This window comes from Canis aureus, unplaced genomic scaffold, assembly GCF_053574225.1.
Source record: "Canis aureus isolate CA01 unplaced genomic scaffold, VMU_Caureus_v.1.0 ptg000210l_RagTag, whole genome shotgun sequence".
NCBI classification, from domain to species: Eukaryota; Metazoa; Chordata; class Mammalia; order Carnivora; family Canidae; genus Canis; species Canis aureus.
This window is the reverse complement of record NW_027554482.1, coordinates 128,789-148,885: the sequence shown is the minus strand read 5'-3', so window position 1 is coordinate 148,885 and position 20,097 is coordinate 128,789. Positions and strand designations below refer to the sequence as shown.

Genomic DNA, 20,097 nt, shown 5'->3' with positions numbered 1-20,097 from the left:
GGGCGGAGGAGGGCTGAGGAGCGGCGGGCGCCCGGCCTGGAGAGGCGCAGAGCAGGCTCTTGGGGCGCCCAGCGGCAGGCGCGGACGTCTACGGCCATACCACCCTGAACGCGCCCGATCTCGTCTGATCTCGGAAGCTAAGCAGGGTCGGGCCTGGTTAGTACTTGGATGGGAGACCGCCTGGGAATACCGGGTGCTGTAGGCTTTTTTTCTTCGGCCTTCCTGTCCGTCCCTTTGCCGCCAACACCCCCCTCGCCCAACGCGGCGGCGGCGGCGGCGGCGGCGGCGGCGGCGGCGGCGGCGCCCTCCGGACGACCCCTGCCATGGCCCCCGCCCCGCCGGGACCACCGCAGGGCGCCGCGGGGCACCGAGGGCGCCCGCTGCACGGGCAGGACGCCACTACATACACCACACACCTCCTCTTCCTCCCAGCCCTTCAACCTCGCAGCCCTTCAACGACGCCCACCCGCATCCTAGCCGGCCGCGCGTCCCAGGGGGCCGAGGGGGCCGAGGGGGCCCGAAGGGGCCCAGGGAGGGGACGGGGCGACAGCCGGAACCTCGGGGCGGGGGCGCGGGGGGGCGGTGCGGTCGCTGGGGGGAGACGGGTGGGGGCTGGATCCCGTCCTCGCAGGCCTGCGAGGCCCTCGGTGGGGCCGAGGGGGGGGTGCTTGGGAGCCGGGGGCCGGGGGCCGGGCCTGCCTGCGGGCCCTCCTCGCCCCGCCCCAGGCCCCGCCCCCAGGCCCGCCCCCAGCCCCTAGCACCGCCCCCAGCGACCAAGCCACCCAGCCACCCGCAACACCCCCCCCACCTTCGGCCCGGGCCCGCCTGCACCTTCTCTCCGAAGGACATGCCCTCCGTCCCCCGCGGACCACCGTCCCTTCGGCCCTCAGCCCCGGGGTCCACGCTCCGCGTGCCCAGGACACCAACCAGACGGCCCGACCGCCGGGGGCCTCAGGCCCCCCGTTGGCGCCGGGCTCCGCGCTCCGTGACCCCGCGACAGCCAAGACCACAGCGACGCGGGGGCGGCCGGCACCCAGGCCCAAAGAGCCGCTCGGGACACAGCAAGACACACCACAGACACTCGCTCCGCGCCTGGGCCAGGGCGCCGCGCACGCACGCAGGCACACGGCCCCGCGGCGGTTCGGCTGATGGGCATGAATGGGAGCGGAACGGCATCCCTGACCCCGTGGCTGCAGGGCCTGCGGCTGCCAGGGCTCCTGACGCAGCTCCAGGGCCTGCGCCCCTCCGGCGGGGTGGCTGCCTCGCCCCCACAGGCCGTGTGGCCCAGCTCCGAGTGCCTGTGTCCTTCCGTCTGTCTGTGTGTGTGTGTGTCGTGGGCACCTGTGTCTGTGTCCCTGCCTGTGCGACGATGGGGTCCGGCGGCGCGGGCGGCCCCGGCTTGGCTTTGAGCCAGGCGGGCTGAAGAACAGGAGAGGCCAGGGGCCCGCCGGCGCCGGCCCCGGCCCGCGGCACACCCCGACACCCCCCCGCAGCCCCCAGGCCCCAGCCCCCGGCCCCCGGCCCCCGGCCCCCAGCGAGCGGCCCGATGTGGGGCGGCGTGCCATCCGGGGAGCCGAGCGGCGGCGACGAGCCCGACAGGCCGGGGACGGGAGCGCGCCCGGGCTCCCGCGACAGACTCGGCTCCGGGGTGCGGGACGCGTCTTGGCCCCCACCCCCCGGCCCGGGCAGGCGCCCTCCGCCACCCCGGGCGCGGCGCGGGAGGCGGTCAGTCCATCAGTCGGGCCGGCAGGCGAGCATGCAGGCAGGCAGGCAGGCAGGCAGGCAGGCGTTCAGGCGGGCCGCACAGGGCGGGCGGAGGAGGGCTGAGGAGCGGCGGGCGCCCGGCCTGGAGAGGCGCAGAGCAGGCTCTTGGGGCGCCCAGCGGCAGGCGCGGACGTCTACGGCCATACCACCCTGAACGCGCCCGATCTCGTCTGATCTCGGAAGCTAAGCAGGGTCGGGCCTGGTTAGTACTTGGATGGGAGACCGCCTGGGAATACCGGGTGCTGTAGGCTTTTTTTCTTCGGCCTTCCTGTCCGTCCCTTTGCCGCCAACACCCCCCTCGCCCAACGCGGCGGCGGCGGCGGCGGCGGCGGCGGCGGCGGCGCCCTCCGGACGACCCCTGCCATGGCCCCCGCCCCGCCGGGACCACCGCAGGGCGCCGCGGGGCACCGAGGGCGCCCGCTGCACGGGCAGGACGCCACTACATACACCACACACCTCCTCTTCCTCCCAGCCCTTCAACCTCGCAGCCCTTCAACGACGCCCACCCGCATCCTAGCCGGCCGCGCGTCCCAGGGGGCCGAGGGGGCCGAGGGGGCCCGAAGGGGCCCAGGGAGGGGACGGGGCGACAGCCGGAACCTCGGGGCGGGGGCGCGGGGGGGCGGTGCGGTCGCTGGGGGGAGACGGGTGGGGGCTGGATCCCGTCCTCGCAGGCCTGCGAGGCCCTCGGTGGGGCCGAGGGGGGGGGTGCTTGGGAGCCGGGGGCCGGGGGCCGGGCCTGCCTGCGGGCCCTCCTCGCCCCGCCCCAGGCCCCGCCCCCAGGCCCGCCCCCAGCCCCTAGCAATTCCCTGGCACCGCCCCCAGCGACCAAGCCACCCAGCCACCCGCAACACCCCCCCACCTTCGGCCCGGGCCCGCCTGCACCTTCTCTCCGAAGGACATGCCCTCCGTCCCCCGCGGACCACCGTCCCTTCGGCCCTCAGCCCCGGGGGGCCGAGGGGGCCGAGGGGGCCCGAAGGGGCCCAGGGAGGGGACGGGGCGACAGCCGGAACCTCGGGGCGGGGGCGCGGGGGGGCGGTGCGGTCGCTGGGGGGAGACGGGTGGGGGCTGGATCCCGTCCTCGCAGGCCTGCGAGGCCCTCGGTGGGGCCGAGGGGGGGGGTGCTTGGGAGCCGGGGGCCGGGGGCCGGGCCTGCCTGCGGGCCCTCCTCGCCCCGCCCCAGGCCCCGCCCCCAGGCCCGCCCCCAGCCCCTAGCACCGCCCCCAGCGACCAAGCCACCCAGCCACCCGCAACACCCCCCCCACCTTCGGCCCGGGCCCGCCTGCACCTTCTCTCCGAAGGACATGCCCTCCGTCCCCCGCGGACCACCGTCCCTTCGGCCCTCAGCCCCGGGGGCCACGCTCCGCGTGCCCAGGACACCAACCAGACGGCCCGACCGCCGGGGGCCTCAGGCCCCCCGTTGGCGCCGGGCTCCGCGCTCCGTGACCCCGCGACAGCCAAGACCACAGCGACGCGGGGACGGCCGGCACCCAGGCCCAAAAGAGCCGCTCGGGACACAGCAAGACACACCACAGACACTCGCTCCGCGCCTGGGCGAGGGCGCCGCGCACGCACGCAGGCACACGGCCCCGCGGCGGTTCGGCTGATGGGCAGGAATGGGAGCGGAACGGCATCCCTGACCGCGTGGCTGCAGGGCCTGCGGCTGCCAGGGCTCCTGACGCAGCTCCAGGGCCTGCGCCCCTCCGGCGGGGTGGCTGCCTCGCCCCCACAGGCCGTGTGGCCCAGCTCCGAGTGCCTGTGTCCTTCCGTCTGTCTGTGTGTGTGTGTGTCGTGGGCACCTGTGTCTGTGTCCCTGCCTGTGCGACGATGGGGTCCGGCGGCGCGGGCGGCCCCGGCTTGGCTTTGAGCCAGGCGGGCTGAAGAACAGGAGAGGCCAGGGGCCCGCCGGCGCCGGCCCCGGCCCGCGGCACACCCCGACACCCCCCCGCAGCCCCCAGGCCCCAGCCCCCGGCCCCCGGCCCCCGGCCCCCGGCCCCCAGCGAGCGGCCCGATGTGGGGCGGCGTGCCATCCGGGGAGCCGAGCGGCGGCGACGAGCCCGACAGGCCGGGGACGGGAGCGCGCCCGGGCTCCCGCGACAGACTCGGCTCCGGGGTGCGGGACGCGTCTTGGCCCCCACCCCCCGGCCCGGGCAGGCGCCCTCCGCCACCCCGGGCGCGGCGCGGGAGGCGGTCAGTCCATCAGTCGGGCCGGCAGGCGAACATGCAGGCAGGCAGGCAGGCAGGCAGGCAGGCAGGCGTTCAGGCGGGCCGCACAGGGCGGGCGGAGGAGGGCTGAGGAGCGGCGGGCGCCCGGCCTGGAGAGGCGCAGAGCAGGCTCTTGGGGCGCCCAGCGGCAGGCGCGGACGTCTACGGCCATACCACCCTGAACGCGCCCGATCTCGTCTGATCTCGGAAGCTAAGCAGGGTCGGGCCTGGTTAGTACTTGGATGGGAGACCGCCTGGGAATACCGGGTGCTGTAGGCTTTTTTTCTTCGGCCTTCCTGTCCGTCCCTTTGCCGCCAACACCCCCCTCGCCCAACGCGGCGGCGGCGGCGGCGGCGGCGGCGGCGGCGCCCTCCGGACGACCCCTGCCATGGCCCCCGCCCCGCCGGGACCACCGCAGGGCGCCGCGGGGCACCGAGGGCGCCCGCTGCACGGGCAGGACGCCACTACATACACCACACACCTCCTCTTCCTCCCAGCCCTTCAACCTCGCAGCCCTTCAACGACGCCCACCCGCATCCTAGCCGGCCGCGCGTCCCAGGGGGCCGAGGGGGCCGAGGGGGCCCGAAGGGGCCCAGGGAGGGGACGGGGCGACAGCCGGAACCTCGGGGCGGGGGCGCGGGGGGGCGGTGCGGTCGCTGGGGGGAGACGGGTGGGGGCTGGATCCCGTCCTCGCAGGCCTGCGAGGCCCTCGGTGGGGCCGAGGGGGGGGTGCTTGGGAGCCGGGGGCCGGGGGCCGGGCCTGCCTGCGGGCCCTCCTCGCCCCGCCCCAGGCCCCGCCCCCAGGCCCGCCCCCAGCCCCTAGCACCGCCCCCAGCGACCAAGCCACCCAGCCACCCGCAACACCCCCCCCACCTTCGGCCCGGGCCCGCCTGCACCTTCTCTCCGAAGGACATGCCCTCCGTCCCCCGCGGACCACCGTCCCTTCGGCCCTCAGCCCCGGGGTCCACGCTCCGCGTGCCCAGGACACCAACCAGACGGCCCGACCGCCGGGGGCCTCAGGCCCCCCGTTGGCGCCGGGCTCCGCGCTCCGTGACCCCGCGACAGCCAAGACCACAGCGACGCGGGGGCGGCCGGCACCCAGGCCCAAAAGAGCCGCTCGGGACACAGCAAGACACACCACAGACACTCGCTCCGCGCCTGGGCCAGGGCGCCGCGCACGCACGCAGGCACACGGCCCCGCGGCGGTTCGGCTGATGGGCAGGAATGGGAGCGGAACGGCATCCCTGACCCCGTGGCTGCAGGGCCTGCGGCTGCCAGGGCTCCTGACGCAGCTCCAGGGCCTGCGCCCCTCCGGCGGGGTGGCTGCCTCGCCCCCACAGGCCGTGTGGCCCAGCTCCGAGTGCCTGTGTCCTTCCGTCTGTCTGTGTGTGTGTGTGTCGTGGGCACCTGTGTCTGTGTCCCTGCCTGTGCGACGATGGGGTCCGGCGGCGCGGGCGGCCCCGGCTTGGCTTTGAGCCAGGCGGGCTGAAGAACAGGAGAGGCCAGGGGCCCGCCGGCGCCGGCCCCGGCCCGCGGCACACCCCGACACCCCCCCGCAGCCCCCAGGCCCCAGCCCCCGGCCCCCGGCCCCCGGCCCCCGGCCCCCAGCGAGCGGCCCGATGTGGGGCGGCGTGCCATCCGGGGAGCCGAGCGGCGGCGACGAGCCCGACAGGCCGGGGACGGGAGCGCGCCCGGGCTCCCGCGACAGACTCGGCTCCGGGGTGCGGGACGCGTCTTGGCCCCCACCCCCCGGCCCGGGCAGGCGCCCTCCGCCACCCCGGGCGCGGCGCGGGAGGCGGTCAGTCCATCAGTCGGGCCGGCAGGCGAGCATGCAGGCAGGCAGGCAGGCAGGCAGGCAGGCAGGCGTTCAGGCGGGCCGCACAGGGCGGGCGGAGGAGGGCTGAGGAGCGGCGGGCGCCCGGCCTGGAGAGGCGCAGAGCAGGCTCTTGGGGCGCCCAGCGGCAGGCGCGGACGTCTACGGCCATACCACCCTGAACGCGCCCGATCTCGTCTGATCTCGGAAGCTAAGCAGGGTCGGGCCTGGTTAGTACTTGGATGGGAGACCGCCTGGGAATACCGGGTGCTGTAGGCTTTTTTTCTTCGGCCTTCCTGTCCGTCCCTTTGCCGCCAACACCCCCCTCGCCCAACGCGGCGGCGGCGGCGGCGGCGGCGGCGGCGGCGGCGGCGGCGCCCTCCGGACGACCCCTGCCATGGCCCCCGCCCCGCCGGGACCACCGCAGGGCGCCGCGGGGCACCGAGGGCGCCCGCTGCACGGGCAGGACGCCACTACATACACCACACACCTCCTCTTCCTCCCAGCCCTTCAACCTCGCAGCCCTTCAACGACGCCCACCCGCATCCTAGCCGGCCGCGCGTCCCAGGGGGCCGAGGGGGCCGAGGGGGCCCGAAGGGGCCCAGGGAGGGGACGGGGCGACAGCCGGAACCTCGGGGCGGGGGCGCGGGGGGGCGGTGCGGTCGCTGGGGGGAGACGGGTGGGGGCTGGATCCCGTCCTCGCAGGCCTGCGAGGCCCTCGGTGGGGCCGAGGGGGGGGTGCTTGGGAGCCGGGGGCCGGGGGCCGGGCCTGCCTGCGGGCCCTCCTCGCCCCGCCCCAGGCCCCGCCCCCAGGCCCGCCCCCAGCCCCTAGCACCGCCCCCAGCGACCAAGCCACCCAGCCACCCGCAACACCCCCCCCACCTTCGGCCCGGGCCCGCCTGCACCTTCTCTCCGAAGGACATGCCCTCCGTCCCCCGCGGACCACCGTCCCTTCGGCCCTCAGCCCCGGGGGCCACGCTCCGCGTGCCCAGGACACCAACCAGACGGCCCGACCGCCGGGGGCCTCAGGCCCCCCGTTGGCGCCGGGCTCCGCGCTCCGTGACCCCGCGACAGCCAAGACCACAGCGACGCGGGGGCGGCCGGCACCCAGGCCCAAAAGAGCCGCTCGGGACACAGCAAGACACACCACAGACACTCGCTCCGCGCCTGGGCGAGGGCGCCGCGCACGCACGCAGGCACACGGCCCCGCGGCGGTTCGGCTGATGGGCAGGAATGGGAGCGGAACGGCATCCCTGACCGCGTGGCTGCAGGGCCTGCGGCTGCCAGGGCTCCTGACGCAGCTCCAGGGCCTGCGCCCCTCCGGCGGGGTGGCTGCCTCGCCCCCACAGGCCGTGTGGCCCAGCTCCGAGTGCCTGTGTCCTTCCGTCTGTCTGTGTGTGTGTGTGTCGTGGGCACCTGTGTCTGTGTCCCTGCCTGTGCGACGATGGGGTCCGGCGGCGCGGGCGGCCCCGGCTTGGCTTTGAGCCAGGCGGGCTGAAGAACAGGAGAGGCCAGGGGCCCGCCGGCGCCGGCCCCGGCCCGCGGCACACCCCGACACCCCCCCGCAGCCCCCAGGCCCCAGCCCCCGGCCCCCGGCCCCCGGCCCCCGGCCCCCAGCGAGCGGCCCGATGTGGGGCGGCGTGCCATCCGGGGAGCCGAGCGGCGGCGACGAGCCCGACAGGCCGGGGACGGGAGCGCGCCCGGGCTCCCGCGACAGACTCGGCTCCGGGGTGCGGGACGCGTCTTGGCCCCCACCCCCCGGCCCGGGCAGGCGCCCTCCGCCACCCCGGGCGCGGCGCGGGAGGCGGTCAGTCCATCAGTCGGGCCGGCAGGCGAGCATGCAGGCAGGCAGGCAGGCAGGCAGGCAGGCAGGCGTTCAGGCGGGCCGCACAGGGCGGGCGGAGGAGGGCTGAGGAGCGGCGGGCGCCCGGCCTGGAGAGGCGCAGAGCAGGCTCTTGGGGCGCCCAGCGGCAGGCGCGGACGTCTACGGCCATACCACCCTGAACGCGCCCGATCTCGTCTGATCTCGGAAGCTAAGCAGGGTCGGGCCTGGTTAGTACTTGGATGGGAGACCGCCTGGGAATACCGGGTGCTGTAGGCTTTTTTTCTTCGGCCTTCCTGTCCGTCCCTTTGCCGCCAACACCCCCCTCGCCCAACGCGGCGGCGGCGGCGGCGGCGGCGGCGGCGGCGGCGGCGGCGGCGGCGCCCTCCGGACGACCCCTGCCATGGCCCCCGCCCCGCCGGGACCACCGCAGGGCGCCGCGGGGCACCGAGGGCGCCCGCTGCACGGGCAGGACGCCACTACATACACCACACACCTCCTCTTCCTCCCAGCCCTTCAACCTCGCAGCCCTTCAACGACGCCCACCCGCATCCTAGCCGGCCGCGCGTCCCAGGGGGCCGAGGGGGCCGAGGGGGCCCGAAGGGGCCCAGGGAGGGGACGGGGCGACAGCCGGAACCTCGGGGCGGGGGCGCGGGGGGGCGGTGCGGTCGCTGGGGGGAGACGGGTGGGGGCTGGATCCCGTCCTCGCAGGCCTGCGAGGCCCTCGGTGGGGCCGAGGGGGGGGGTGCTTGGGAGCCGGGGGCCGGGGGCCGGGCCTGCCTGCGGGCCCTCCTCGCCCCGCCCCAGGCCCCGCCCCCAGGCCCGCCCCCAGCCCCTAGCACCGCCCCCAGCGACCAAGCCACCCAGCCACCCGCAACACCCCCCCCACCTTCGGCCCGGGCCCGCCTGCACCTTCTCTCCGAAGGACATGCCCTCCGTCCCCCGCGGACCACCGTCCCTTCGGCCCTCAGCCCCGGGGGCCACGCTCCGCGTGCCCAGGACACCAACCAGACGGCCCGACCGCCGGGGGCCTCAGGCCCCCCGTTGGCGCCGGGCTCCGCGCTCCGTGACCCCGCGACAGCCAAGACCACAGCGACGCGGGGGCGGCCGGCACCCAGGCCCAAAAGAGCCGCTCGGGACACAGCAAGACACACCACAGACACTCGCTCCGCGCCTGGGCCAGGGCGCCGCGCACGCACGCAGGCACACGGCCCCGCGGCGGTTCGGCTGATGGGCAGGAATGGGAGCGGAACGGCATCCCTGACCGCGTGGCTGCAGGGCCTGCGGCTGCCAGGGCTCCTGACGCAGCTCCAGGGCCTGCGCCCCTCCGGCGGGGTGGCTGCCTCGCCCCCACAGGCCGTGTGGCCCAGCTCCGAGTGCCTGTGTCCTTCCGTCTGTCTGTGTGTGTGTGTGTCGTGGGCACCTGTGTCTGTGTCCCTGCCTGTGCGACGATGGGGTCCGGCGGCGCGGGCGGCCCCGGCTTGGCTTTGAGCCAGGCGGGCTGAAGAACAGGAGAGGCCAGGGGCCCGCCGGCGCCGGCCCCGGCCCGCGGCACACCCCGACACCCCCCCGCAGCCCCCAGGCCCCAGCCCCCGGCCCCCGGCCCCCGGCCCCCGGCCCCCAGCGAGCGGCCCGATGTGGGGCGGCGTGCCATCCGGGGAGCCGAGCGGCGGCGACGAGCCCGACAGGCCGGGGACGGGAGCGCGCCCGGGCTCCCGCGACAGACTCGGCTCCGGGGTGCGGGACGCGTCTTGGCCCCCACCCCCCGGCCCGGGCAGGCGCCCTCCGCCACCCCGGGCGCGGCGCGGGAGGCGGTCAGTCCATCAGTCGGGCCGGCAGGCGAGCATGCAGGCAGGCAGGCAGGCAGGCAGGCAGGCAGGCGTTCAGGCGGGCCGCACAGGGCGGGCGGAGGAGGGCTGAGGAGCGGCGGGCGCCCGGCCTGGAGAGGCGCAGAGCAGGCTCTTGGGGCGCCCAGCGGCAGGCGCGGACGTCTACGGCCATACCACCCTGAACGCGCCCGATCTCGTCTGATCTCGGAAGCTAAGCAGGGTCGGGCCTGGTTAGTACTTGGATGGGAGACCGCCTGGGAATACCGGGTGCTGTAGGCTTTTTTTCTTCGGCCTTCCTGTCCGTCCCTTTGCCGCCAACACCCCCCTCGCCCAACGCGGCGGCGGCGGCGGCGGCGGCGGCGGCGGCGGCGGCGGCGGCGGCGCCCTCCGGACGACCCCTGCCATGGCCCCCGCCCCGCCGGGACCACCGCAGGGCGCCGCGGGGCACCGAGGGCGCCCGCTGCACGGGCAGGACGCCACTACATACACCACACACCTCCTCTTCCTCCCAGCCCTTCAACCTCGCAGCCCTTCAACGACGCCCACCCGCATCCTAGCCGGCCGCGCGTCCCAGGGGGCCGAGGGGGCCGAGGGGGCCCGAAGGGGCCCAGGGAGGGGACGGGGCGACAGCCGGAACCTCGGGGCGGGGGCGCGGGGGGGCGGTGCGGTCGCTGGGGGGAGACGGGTGGGGGCTGGATCCCGTCCTCGCAGGCCTGCGAGGCCCTCGGTGGGGCCGAGGGGGGGGGTGCTTGGGAGCCGGGGGCCGGGGGCCGGGCCTGCCTGCGGGCCCTCCTCGCCCCGCCCCAGGCCCCGCCCCCAGGCCCGCCCCCAGCCCCTAGCACCGCCCCCAGCGACCAAGCCACCCAGCCACCCGCAACACCCCCCCCACCTTCGGCCCGGGCCCGCCTGCACCTTCTCTCCGAAGGACATGCCCTCCGTCCCCCGCGGACCACCGTCCCTTCGGCCCTCAGCCCCGGGGGCCACGCTCCGCGTGCCCAGGACACCAACCAGACGGCCCGACCGCCGGGGGCCTCAGGCCCCCCGTTGGCGCCGGGCTCCGCGCTCCGTGACCCCGCGACAGCCAAGACCACAGCGACGCGGGGGCGGCCGGCACCCAGGCCCAAAAGAGCCGCTCGGGACACAGCAAGACACACCACAGACACTCGCTCCGCGCCTGGGCCAGGGCGCCGCGCACGCACGCAGGCACACGGCCCCGCGGCGGTTCGGCTGATGGGCAGGAATGGGAGCGGAACGGCATCCCTGACCGCGTGGCTGCAGGGCCTGCGGCTGCCAGGGCTCCTGACGCAGCTCCAGGGCCTGCGCCCCTCCGGCGGGGTGGCTGCCTCGCCCCCACAGGCCGTGTGGCCCAGCTCCGAGTGCCTGTGTCCTTCCGTCTGTCTGTGTGTGTGTGTGTCGTGGGCACCTGTGTCTGTGTCCCTGCCTGTGCGACGATGGGGTCCGGCGGCGCGGGCGGCCCCGGCTTGGCTTTGAGCCAGGCGGGCTGAAGAACAGGAGAGGCCAGGGGCCCGCCGGCGCCGGCCCCGGCCCGCGGCACACCCCGACACCCCCCCGCAGCCCCCAGGCCCCAGCCCCCGGCCCCCGGCCCCCGGCCCCCGGCCCCCAGCGAGCGGCCCGATGTGGGGCGGCGTGCCATCCGGGGAGCCGAGCGGCGGCGACGAGCCCGACAGGCCGGGGACGGGAGCGCGCCCGGGCTCCCGCGACAGACTCGGCTCCGGGGTGCGGGACGCGTCTTGGCCCCCACCCCCCGGCCCGGGCAGGCGCCCTCCGCCACCCCGGGCGCGGCGCGGGAGGCGGTCAGTCCATCAGTCGGGCCGGCAGGCGAGCATGCAGGCAGGCAGGCAGGCAGGCAGGCAGGCAGGCGTTCAGGCGGGCCGCACAGGGCGGGCGGAGGAGGGCTGAGGAGCGGCGGGCGCCCGGCCTGGAGAGGCGCAGAGCAGGCTCTTGGGGCGCCCAGCGGCAGGCGCGGACGTCTACGGCCATACCACCCTGAACGCGCCCGATCTCGTCTGATCTCGGAAGCTAAGCAGGGTCGGGCCTGGTTAGTACTTGGATGGGAGACCGCCTGGGAATACCGGGTGCTGTAGGCTTTTTTTCTTCGGCCTTCCTGTCCGTCCCTTTGCCGCCAACACCCCCCTCGCCCAACGCGGCGGCGGCGGCGGCGGCGGCGGCGGCGGCGGCGGCGGCGGCGCCCTCCGGACGACCCCTGCCATGGCCCCCGCCCCGCCGGGACCACCGCAGGGCGCCGCGGGGCACCGAGGGCGCCCGCTGCACGGGCAGGACGCCACTACATACACCACACACCTCCTCTTCCTCCCAGCCCTTCAACCTCGCAGCCCTTCAACGACGCCCACCCGCATCCTAGCCGGCCGCGCGTCCCAGGGGGCCGAGGGGGCCGAGGGGGCCCGAAGGGGCCCAGGGAGGGGACGGGGCGACAGCCGGAACCTCGGGGCGGGGGCGCGGGGGGGCGGTGCGGTCGCTGGGGGGAGACGGGTGGGGGCTGGATCCCGTCCTCGCAGGCCTGCGAGGCCCTCGGTGGGGCCGAGGGGGGGGGTGCTTGGGAGCCGGGGGCCGGGGGCCGGGCCTGCCTGCGGGCCCTCCTCGCCCCGCCCCAGGCCCCGCCCCCAGGCCCGCCCCCAGCCCCTAGCACCGCCCCCAGCGACCAAGCCACCCAGCCACCCGCAACACCCCCCCCACCTTCGGCCCGGGCCCGCCTGCACCTTCTCTCCGAAGGACATGCCCTCCGTCCCCCGCGGACCACCGTCCCTTCGGCCCTCAGCCCCGGGGGCCACGCTCCGCGTGCCCAGGACACCAACCAGACGGCCCGACCGCCGGGGGCCTCAGGCCCCCCGTTGGCGCCGGGCTCCGCGCTCCGTGACCCCGCGACAGCCAAGACCACAGCGACGCGGGGGCGGCCGGCACCCAGGCCCAAAAGAGCCGCTCGGGACACAGCAAGACACACCACAGACACTCGCTCCGCGCCTGGGCCAGGGCGCCGCGCACGCACGCAGGCACACGGCCCCGCGGCGGTTCGGCTGATGGGCAGGAATGGGAGCGGAACGGCATCCCTGACCCCGTGGCTGCAGGGCCTGCGGCTGCCAGGGCTCCTGACGCAGCTCCAGGGCCTGCGCCCCTCCGGCGGGGTGGCTGCCTCGCCCCCACAGGCCGTGTGGCCCAGCTCCGAGTGCCTGTGTCCTTCCGTCTGTCTGTGTGTGTGTGTGTCGTGGGCACCTGTGTCTGTGTCCCTGCCTGTGCGACGATGGGGTCCGGCGGCGCGGGCGGCCCCGGCTTGGCTTTGAGCCAGGCGGGCTGAAGAACAGGAGAGGCCAGGGGCCCGCCGGCGCCGGCCCCGGCCCGCGGCACACCCCGACACCCCCCCGCAGCCCCCAGGCCCCAGCCCCCGGCCCCCGGCCCCCGGCCCCCGGCCCCCAGCGAGCGGCCCGATGTGGGGCGGCGTGCCATCCGGGGAGCCGAGCGGCGGCGACGAGCCCGACAGGCCGGGGACGGGAGCGCGCCCGGGCTCCCGCGACAGACTCGGCTCCGGGGTGCGGGACGCGTCTTGGCCCCCACCCCCCGGCCCGGGCAGGCGCCCTCCGCCACCCCGGGCGCGGCGCGGGAGGCGGTCAGTCCATCAGTCGGGCCGGCAGGCGAGCATGCAGGCAGGCAGGCAGGCAGGCAGGCAGGCAGGCGTTCAGGCGGGCCGCACAGGGCGGGCGGAGGAGGGCTGAGGAGCGGCGGGCGCCCGGCCTGGAGAGGCGCAGAGCAGGCTCTTGGGGCGCCCAGCGGCAGGCGCGGACGTCTACGGCCATACCACCCTGAACGCGCCCGATCTCGTCTGATCTCGGAAGCTAAGCAGGGTCGGGCCTGGTTAGTACTTGGATGGGAGACCGCCTGGGAATACCGGGTGCTGTAGGCTTTTTTTCTTCGGCCTTCCTGTCCGTCCCTTTGCCGCCAACACCCCCCTCGCCCAACGCGGCGGCGGCGGCGGCGGCGGCGGCGGCGGCGGCGGCGGCGCCCTCCGGACGACCCCTGCCATGGCCCCCGCCCCGCCGGGACCACCGCAGGGCGCCGCGGGGCACCGAGGGCGCCCGCTGCACGGGCAGGACGCCACTACATACACCACACACCTCCTCTTCCTCCCAGCCCTTCAACCTCGCAGCCCTTCAACGACGCCCACCCGCATCCTAGCCGGCCGCGCGTCCCAGGGGGCCGAGGGGGCCGAGGGGGCCCGAAGGGGCCCAGGGAGGGGACGGGGCGACAGCCGGAACCTCGGGGCGGGGGCGCGGGGGGGCGGTGCGGTCGCTGGGGGGAGACGGGTGGGGGCTGGATCCCGTCCTCGCAGGCCTGCGAGGCCCTCGGTGGGGCCGAGGGGGGGGTGCTTGGGAGCCGGGGGCCGGGGGCCGGGCCTGCCTGCGGGCCCTCCTCGCCCCGCCCCAGGCCCCGCCCCCAGGCCCGCCCCCAGCCCCTAGCACCGCCCCCAGCGACCAAGCCACCCAGCCACCCGCAACACCCCCCCCACCTTCGGCCCGGGCCCGCCTGCACCTTCTCTCCGAAGGACATGCCCTCCGTCCCCCGCGGACCACCGTCCCTTCGGCCCTCAGCCCCGGGGTCCACGCTCCGCGTGCCCAGGACACCAACCAGACGGCCCGACCGCCGGGGGCCTCAGGCCCCCCGTTGGCGCCGGGCTCCGCGCTCCGTGACCCCGCGACAGCCAAGACCACAGCGACGCGGGGGCGGCCGGCACCCAGGCCCAAAGAGCCGCTCGGGACACAGCAAGACACACCACAGACACTCGCTCCGCGCCTGGGCCAGGGCGCCGCGCACGCACGCAGGCACACGGCCCCGCGGCGGTTCGGCTGATGGGCATGAATGGGAGCGGAACGGCATCCCTGACCCCGTGGCTGCAGGGCCTGCGGCTGCCAGGGCTCCTGACGCAGCTCCAGGGCCTGCGCCCCTCCGGCGGGGTGGCTGCCTCGCCCCCACAGGCCGTGTGGCCCAGCTCCGAGTGCCTGTGTCCTTCCGTCTGTCTGTGTGTGTGTGTGTCGTGGGCACCTGTGTCTGTGTCCCTGCCTGTGCGACGATGGGGTCCGGCGGCGCGGGCGGCCCCGGCTTGGCTTTGAGCCAGGCGGGCTGAAGAACAGGAGAGGCCAGGGGCCCGCCGGCGCCGGCCCCGGCCCGCGGCACACCCCGACACCCCCCCGCAGCCCCCAGGCCCCAGCCCCCGGCCCCCGGCCCCCGGCCCCCAGCGAGCGGCCCGATGTGGGGCGGCGTGCCATCCGGGGAGCCGAGCGGCGGCGACGAGCCCGACAGGCCGGGGACGGGAGCGCGCCCGGGCTCCCGCGACAGACTCGGCTCCGGGGTGCGGGACGCGTCTTGGCCCCCACCCCCCGGCCCGGGCAGGCGCCCTCCGCCACCCCGGGCGCGGCGCGGGAGGCGGTCAGTCCATCAGTCGGGCCGGCAGGCGAGCATGCAGGCAGGCAGGCAGGCAGGCAGGCAGGCAGGCGTTCAGGCGGGCCGCACAGGGCGGGCGGAGGAGGGCTGAGGAGCGGCGGGCGCCCGGCCTGGAGAGGCGCAGAGCAGGCTCTTGGGGCGCCCAGCGGCAGGCGCGGACGTCTACGGCCATACCACCCTGAACGCGCCCGATCTCGTCTGATCTCGGAAGCTAAGCAGGGTCGGGCCTGGTTAGTACTTGGATGGGAGACCGCCTGGGAATACCGGGTGCTGTAGGCTTTTTTTCTTCGGCCTTCCTGTCCGTCCCTTTGCCGCCAACACCCCCCTCGCCCAACGCGGCGGCGGCGGCGGCGGCGGCGGCGGCGGCGGCGGCGGCGGCGCCCTCCGGACGACCCCTGCCATGGCCCCCGCCCCGCCGGGACCACCGCAGGGCGCCGCGGGGCACCGAGGGCGCCCGCTGCACGGGCAGGACGCCACTACATACACCACACACCTCCTCTTCCTCCCAGCCCTTCAACCTCGCAGCCCTTCAACGACGCCCACCCGCATCCTAGCCGGCCGCGCGTCCCAGGGGGCCGAGGGGGCCGAGGGGGCCCGAAGGGGCCCAGGGAGGGGACGGGGCGACAGCCGGAACCTCGGGGCGGGGGCGCGGGGGGGCGGTGCGGTCGCTGGGGGGAGACGGGTGGGGGCTGGATCCCGTCCTCGCAGGCCTGCGAGGCCCTCGGTGGGGCCGAGGGGGGGGGTGCTTGGGAGCCGGGGGCCGGGGGCCGGGCCTGCCTGCGGGCCCTCCTCGCCCCGCCCCAGGCCCCGCCCCCAGGCCCGCCCCCAGCCCCTAGCACCGCCCCCAGCGACCAAGCCACCCAGCCACCCGCAACACCCCCCCCACCTTCGGCCCGGGCCCGCCTGCACCTTCTCTCCGAAGGACATGCCCTCCGTCCCCCGCGGACCACCGTCCCTTCGGCCCTCAGCCCCGGGGGCCACGCTCCGCGTGCCCAGGACACCAACCAGACGGCCCGACCGCCGGGGGCCTCAGGCCCCCCGTTGGCGCCGGGCTCCGCGCTCCGTGACCCCGCGACAGCCAAGACCACAGCGACGCGGGGGCGGCCGGCACCCAGGCCCAAAAGAGCCGCTCGGGACACAGCAAGACACACCACAGACACTCGCTCCGCGCCTGGGCGAGGGCGCCGCGCACGCACGCAGGCACACGGCCCCGCGGCGGTTCGGCTGATGGGCAGGAATGGGAGCGGAACGGCATCCCTGACCCCGTGGCTGCAGGGCCTGCGGCTGCCAGGGCTCCTGACGCAGCTCCAGGGCCTGCGCCCCTCCGGCGGGGTGGCTGCCTCGCCCCCACAGGCCGTGTGGCCCAGCTCCGAGTGCCTGTGTCCTTCCGTCTGTCTGTGTGTGTGTGTGTCGTGGGCACCTGTGTCTGTGTCCCTGCCTGTGCGACGATGGGGTCCGGCGGCGCGGGCGGCCCCGGCTTGGCTTTGAGCCAGGCGGGCTGAAGAACAGGAGAGGCCAGGGGCCCGCCGGCGCCGGCCCCGGCCCGCGGCACACCCCGACACCCCCCCGCAGCCCCCAGGCCCCAGCCCCCGGCCCCCGGCCCCCGGCCCCCGGCCCCCAGCGAGCGGCCCGATGTGGGGCGGCGTGCCATCCGGGGAGCCGAGCGGCGGCGACGAGCCCGACAGGCCGGGGACGGGAGCGCGCCCGGGCTCCCGCGACAGACTCGGCTCCGGGGTGCGGGACGCGTCTTGGCCCCCACCCCCCGGCCCGGGCAGGCGCCCTCCGCCACCCCGGGCGCGGCGCGGGAGGCGGTCAGTCCATCAGTCGGGCCGGCAGGCGAGCATGCAGGCAGGCAGGCAGGCAGGCAGGCAGGCAGGCGTTCAGGCGGGCCGCACAGGGCGGGCGGAGGAGGGCTGAGGAGCGGCGGGCGCCCGGCCTGGAGAGGCGCAGAGCAGGCTCTTGGGGCGCCCAGCGGCAGGCGCGGACGTCTACGGCCATACCACCCTGAACGCGCCCGATCTCGTCTGATCTCGGAAGCTAAGCAGGGTCGGGCCTGGTTAGTACTTGGATGGGAGACCGCCTGGGAATACCGGGTGCTGTAGGCTTTTTTTCTTCGGCCTTCCTGTCCGTCCCTTTGCCGCCAACACCCCCCTCGCCCAACGCGGCGGCGGCGGCGGCGGCGGCGGCGGCGGCGGCGGCGGCGCCCTCCGGACGACCCCTGCCATGGCCCCCGCCCCGCCGGGACCACCGCAGGGCGCCGCGGGGCACCGAGGGCGCCCGCTGCACGGGCAGGACGCCACTACATACACCACACACCTCCTCTTCCTCCCAGCCCTTCAACCTCGCAGCCCTTCAACGACGCCCACCCGCATCCTAGCCGGCCGCGCGTCCCAGGGGGCCGAGGGGGCCGAGGGGGCCCGAAGGGGCCCAGGGAGGGGACGGGGCGACAGCCGGAACCTCGGGGCGGGGGCGCGGGGGGGCGGTGCGGTCGCTGGGGGGAGACGGGTGGGGGCTGGATCCCGTCCTCGCAGGCCTGCGAGGCCCTCGGTGGGGCCGAGGGGGGGGTGCTTGGGAGCCGGGGGCCGGGGGCCGGGCCTGCCTGCGGGCCCTCCTCGCCCCGCCCCAGGCCCCGCCCCCAGGCCCGCCCCCAGCCCCTAGCACCGCCCCCAGCGACCAAGCCACCCAGCCACCCGCAACACCCCCCCCACCTTCGGCCCGGGCCCGCCTGCACCTTCTCTCCGAAGGACATGCCCTCCGTCCCCCGCGGACCACCGTCCCTTCGGCCCTCAGCCCCGGGGTCCACGCTCCGCGTGCCCAGGACACCAACCAGACGGCCCGACCGCCGGGGGCCTCAGGCCCCCCGTTGGCGCCGGGCTCCGCGCTCCGTGACCCCGCGACAGCCAAGACCACAGCGACGCGGGGGCGGCCGGCACCCAGGCCCAAAGAGCCGCTCGGGACACAGCAAGACACACCACAGACACTCGCTCCGCGCCTGGGCCAGGGCGCCGCGCACGCACGCAGGCACACGGCCCCGCGGCGGTTCGGCTGATGGGCATGAATGGGAGCGGAACGGCATCCCTGACCCCGTGGCTGCAGGGCCTGCGGCTGCCAGGGCTCCTGACGCAGCTCCAGGGCCTGCGCCCCTCCGGCGGGGTGGCTGCCTCGCCCCCACAGGCCGTGTGGCCCAGCTCCGAGTGCCTGTGTCCTTCCGTCTGTCTGTGTGTGTGTGTGTCGTGGGCACCTGTGTCTGTGTCCCTGCCTGTGCGACGATGGGGTCCGGCGGCGCGGGCGGCCCCGGCTTGGCTTTGAGCCAGGCGGGCTGAAGAACAGGAGAGGCCAGGGGCCCGCCGGCGCCGGCCCCGGCCCGCGGCACACCCCGACACCCCCCCGCAGCCCCCAGGCCCCAGCCCCCGGCCCCCGGCCCCCGGCCCCCAGCGAGCGGCCCGATGTGGGGCGGCGTGCCATCCGGGGAGCCGAGCGGCGGCGACGAGCCCGACAGGCCGGGGACGGGAGCGCGCCCGGGCTCCCGCGACAGACTCGGCTCCGGGGTGCGGGACGCGTCTTGGCCCCCACCCCCCGGCCCGGGCAGGCGCCCTCCGCCACCCCGGGCGCGGCGCGGGAGGCGGTCAGTCCATCAGTCGGGCCGGCAGGCGAGCATGCAGGCAGGCAGGCAGGCAGGCAGGCAGGCGTTCAGGCGGGCCGCACAGGGCGGGCGGAGGAGGGCTGAGGAGCGGCGGGCGCCCGGCCTGGAGAGGCGCAGAGCAGGCTCTTGGGGCGCCCAGCGGCAGGCGCAGACGTCTACGGCCATACCACCCTGAACGCGCCCGATCTCGTCTGATCTCGGAAGCTAAGCAGGGTCGGGCCTGGTTAGTACTTGGATGGGAGACCGCCTGGGAATACCGGGTGCTGTAGGCTTTTTTTCTTCGGCCTTCCTGTCCGTCCCTTTGCCGCCAACACCCCCCTCGCCCAACGCGGCGGCGGCGGCGGCGGCGGCGGCGGCGGCGGCGCCCTCCGGACGACCCCTGCCATGGCCCCCGCCCCGCCGGGACCACCGCAGGGCGCCGCGGGGCACCGAGGGCGCCCGCTGCACGGGCAGGACGCCACTACATACACCACACACCTCCTCTTCCTCCCAGCCCTTCAACCTCGCAGCCCTTCAACGACGCCCACCCGCATCCTAGCCGGCCGCGCGTCCCAGGGGGCCGAGGGGGCCGAGGGGGCCCGAAGGGGCCCAGGGAGGGGACGGGGCGACAGCCGGAACCTCGGGGCGGGGGCGCGGGGGGGCGGTGCGGTCGCTGGGGGGAGACGGGTGGGGGCTGGATCCCGTCCTCGCAGGCCTGCGAGGCCCTCGGTGGGGCCGAGGGGGGGGGTGCTTGGGAGCCGGGGGCCGGGGGCCGGGCCTGCCTGCGGGCCCTCCTCGCCCCGCCCCAGGCCCCGCCCCCAGGCCCGCCCCCAGCCCCTAGCACCGCCCCCAGCGACCAAGCCACCCAGCCACCCGCAACACCCCCCCCACCTTCGGCCCGGGCCCGCCTGCACCTTCTCTCCGAAGGACATGCCCTCCGTCCCCCGCGGACCACCGTCCCTTCGGCCCTCAGCCCCGGGGGCCACGCTCCGCGTGCCCAGGACACCAACCAGACGGCCCGACCGCCGGGGGCCTCAGGCCCCCCGTTGGCGCCGGGCTCCGCGCTCCGTGACCCCGCGACAGCCAAGACCACAGCGACGCGGGGGCGGCCGGCACCCAGGCCCAAAAGAGCCGCTCGGGACACAGCAAGACACACCACAGACACTCGCTCCGCGCCTGGGCCAGGGCGCCGCGCACGCACGCAGGCACACGGCCCCGCGGCGGTTCGGCTGATGGGCAGGAATGGGAGCGGAACGGCATCCCTGACCGCGTGGCTGCAGGGCCTGCGGCTGCCAGGGCTCCTGACGCAGCTCCAGGGCCTGCGCCCCTCCGGCGGGGTGGCTGCCTCGCCCCCACAGGCCGTGTGGCCCAGCTCCGAGTGCCTGTGTCCTTCCGTCTGTCTGTGTGTGTGTGTGTCGTGGGCACCTGTGTCTGTGTCCCTGCCTGTGCGACGATGGGGTCCGGCGGCGCGGGCGGCCCCGGCTTGGCTTTGAGCCAGGCGGGCTGAAGAACAGGAGAGGCCAGGGGCCCGCCGGCGCCGGCCCCGGCCCGCGGCACACCCCGACACCCCCCCGCA

General features: G+C 77.0%; 11 non-coding genes across 11 annotated transcripts; all 11 read left to right on the top strand.

Annotated features, from left to right (window-relative positions):
* Positions 1 to 86: 86 nt before the first annotated feature.
* On the top strand, positions 87 to 205 carry LOC144309760 (5S ribosomal RNA). The gene has a single exon (XR_013375653.1). It is a non-coding gene; the product is annotated as a 5S ribosomal RNA (ribosomal RNA).
* A 1,691-nt stretch (positions 206 to 1,896) lies between these two features.
* Positions 1,897 to 2,015, top strand: LOC144309759 (5S ribosomal RNA). Its single transcript, XR_013375652.1, has one exon. It is a non-coding gene; the product is annotated as a 5S ribosomal RNA (ribosomal RNA).
* A 2,111-nt stretch (positions 2,016 to 4,126) lies between these two features.
* On the top strand, positions 4,127 to 4,245 carry LOC144309758 (5S ribosomal RNA). The gene has a single exon (XR_013375651.1). It is a non-coding gene; the product is annotated as a 5S ribosomal RNA (ribosomal RNA).
* Positions 4,246 to 5,939: 1,694 nt separating this feature from the next.
* LOC144309756 (5S ribosomal RNA) lies at positions 5,940 to 6,058 on the top strand. Its single transcript, XR_013375649.1, has one exon. It is a non-coding gene; the product is annotated as a 5S ribosomal RNA (ribosomal RNA).
* A 1,703-nt stretch (positions 6,059 to 7,761) lies between these two features.
* On the top strand, positions 7,762 to 7,880 carry LOC144309755 (5S ribosomal RNA). The gene has a single exon (XR_013375648.1). It is a non-coding gene; the product is annotated as a 5S ribosomal RNA (ribosomal RNA).
* A 1,710-nt stretch (positions 7,881 to 9,590) lies between these two features.
* Positions 9,591 to 9,709, top strand: LOC144309754 (5S ribosomal RNA). Its single transcript, XR_013375647.1, has one exon. It is a non-coding gene; the product is annotated as a 5S ribosomal RNA (ribosomal RNA).
* Positions 9,710 to 11,419: 1,710 nt separating this feature from the next.
* On the top strand, positions 11,420 to 11,538 carry LOC144309753 (5S ribosomal RNA). Its single transcript, XR_013375646.1, has one exon. It is a non-coding gene; the product is annotated as a 5S ribosomal RNA (ribosomal RNA).
* A 1,707-nt stretch (positions 11,539 to 13,245) lies between these two features.
* Positions 13,246 to 13,364, top strand: LOC144309752 (5S ribosomal RNA). Its single transcript, XR_013375645.1, has one exon. It is a non-coding gene; the product is annotated as a 5S ribosomal RNA (ribosomal RNA).
* A 1,695-nt stretch (positions 13,365 to 15,059) lies between these two features.
* On the top strand, positions 15,060 to 15,178 carry LOC144309751 (5S ribosomal RNA). The gene has a single exon (XR_013375644.1). It is a non-coding gene; the product is annotated as a 5S ribosomal RNA (ribosomal RNA).
* Positions 15,179 to 16,885: 1,707 nt separating this feature from the next.
* Positions 16,886 to 17,004, top strand: LOC144309750 (5S ribosomal RNA). Its single transcript, XR_013375643.1, has one exon. It is a non-coding gene; the product is annotated as a 5S ribosomal RNA (ribosomal RNA).
* A 1,691-nt stretch (positions 17,005 to 18,695) lies between these two features.
* Positions 18,696 to 18,814, top strand: LOC144309749 (5S ribosomal RNA). Its single transcript, XR_013375642.1, has one exon. It is a non-coding gene; the product is annotated as a 5S ribosomal RNA (ribosomal RNA).
* The last annotated feature ends 1,283 nt before the right edge of the window (positions 18,815 to 20,097 follow it).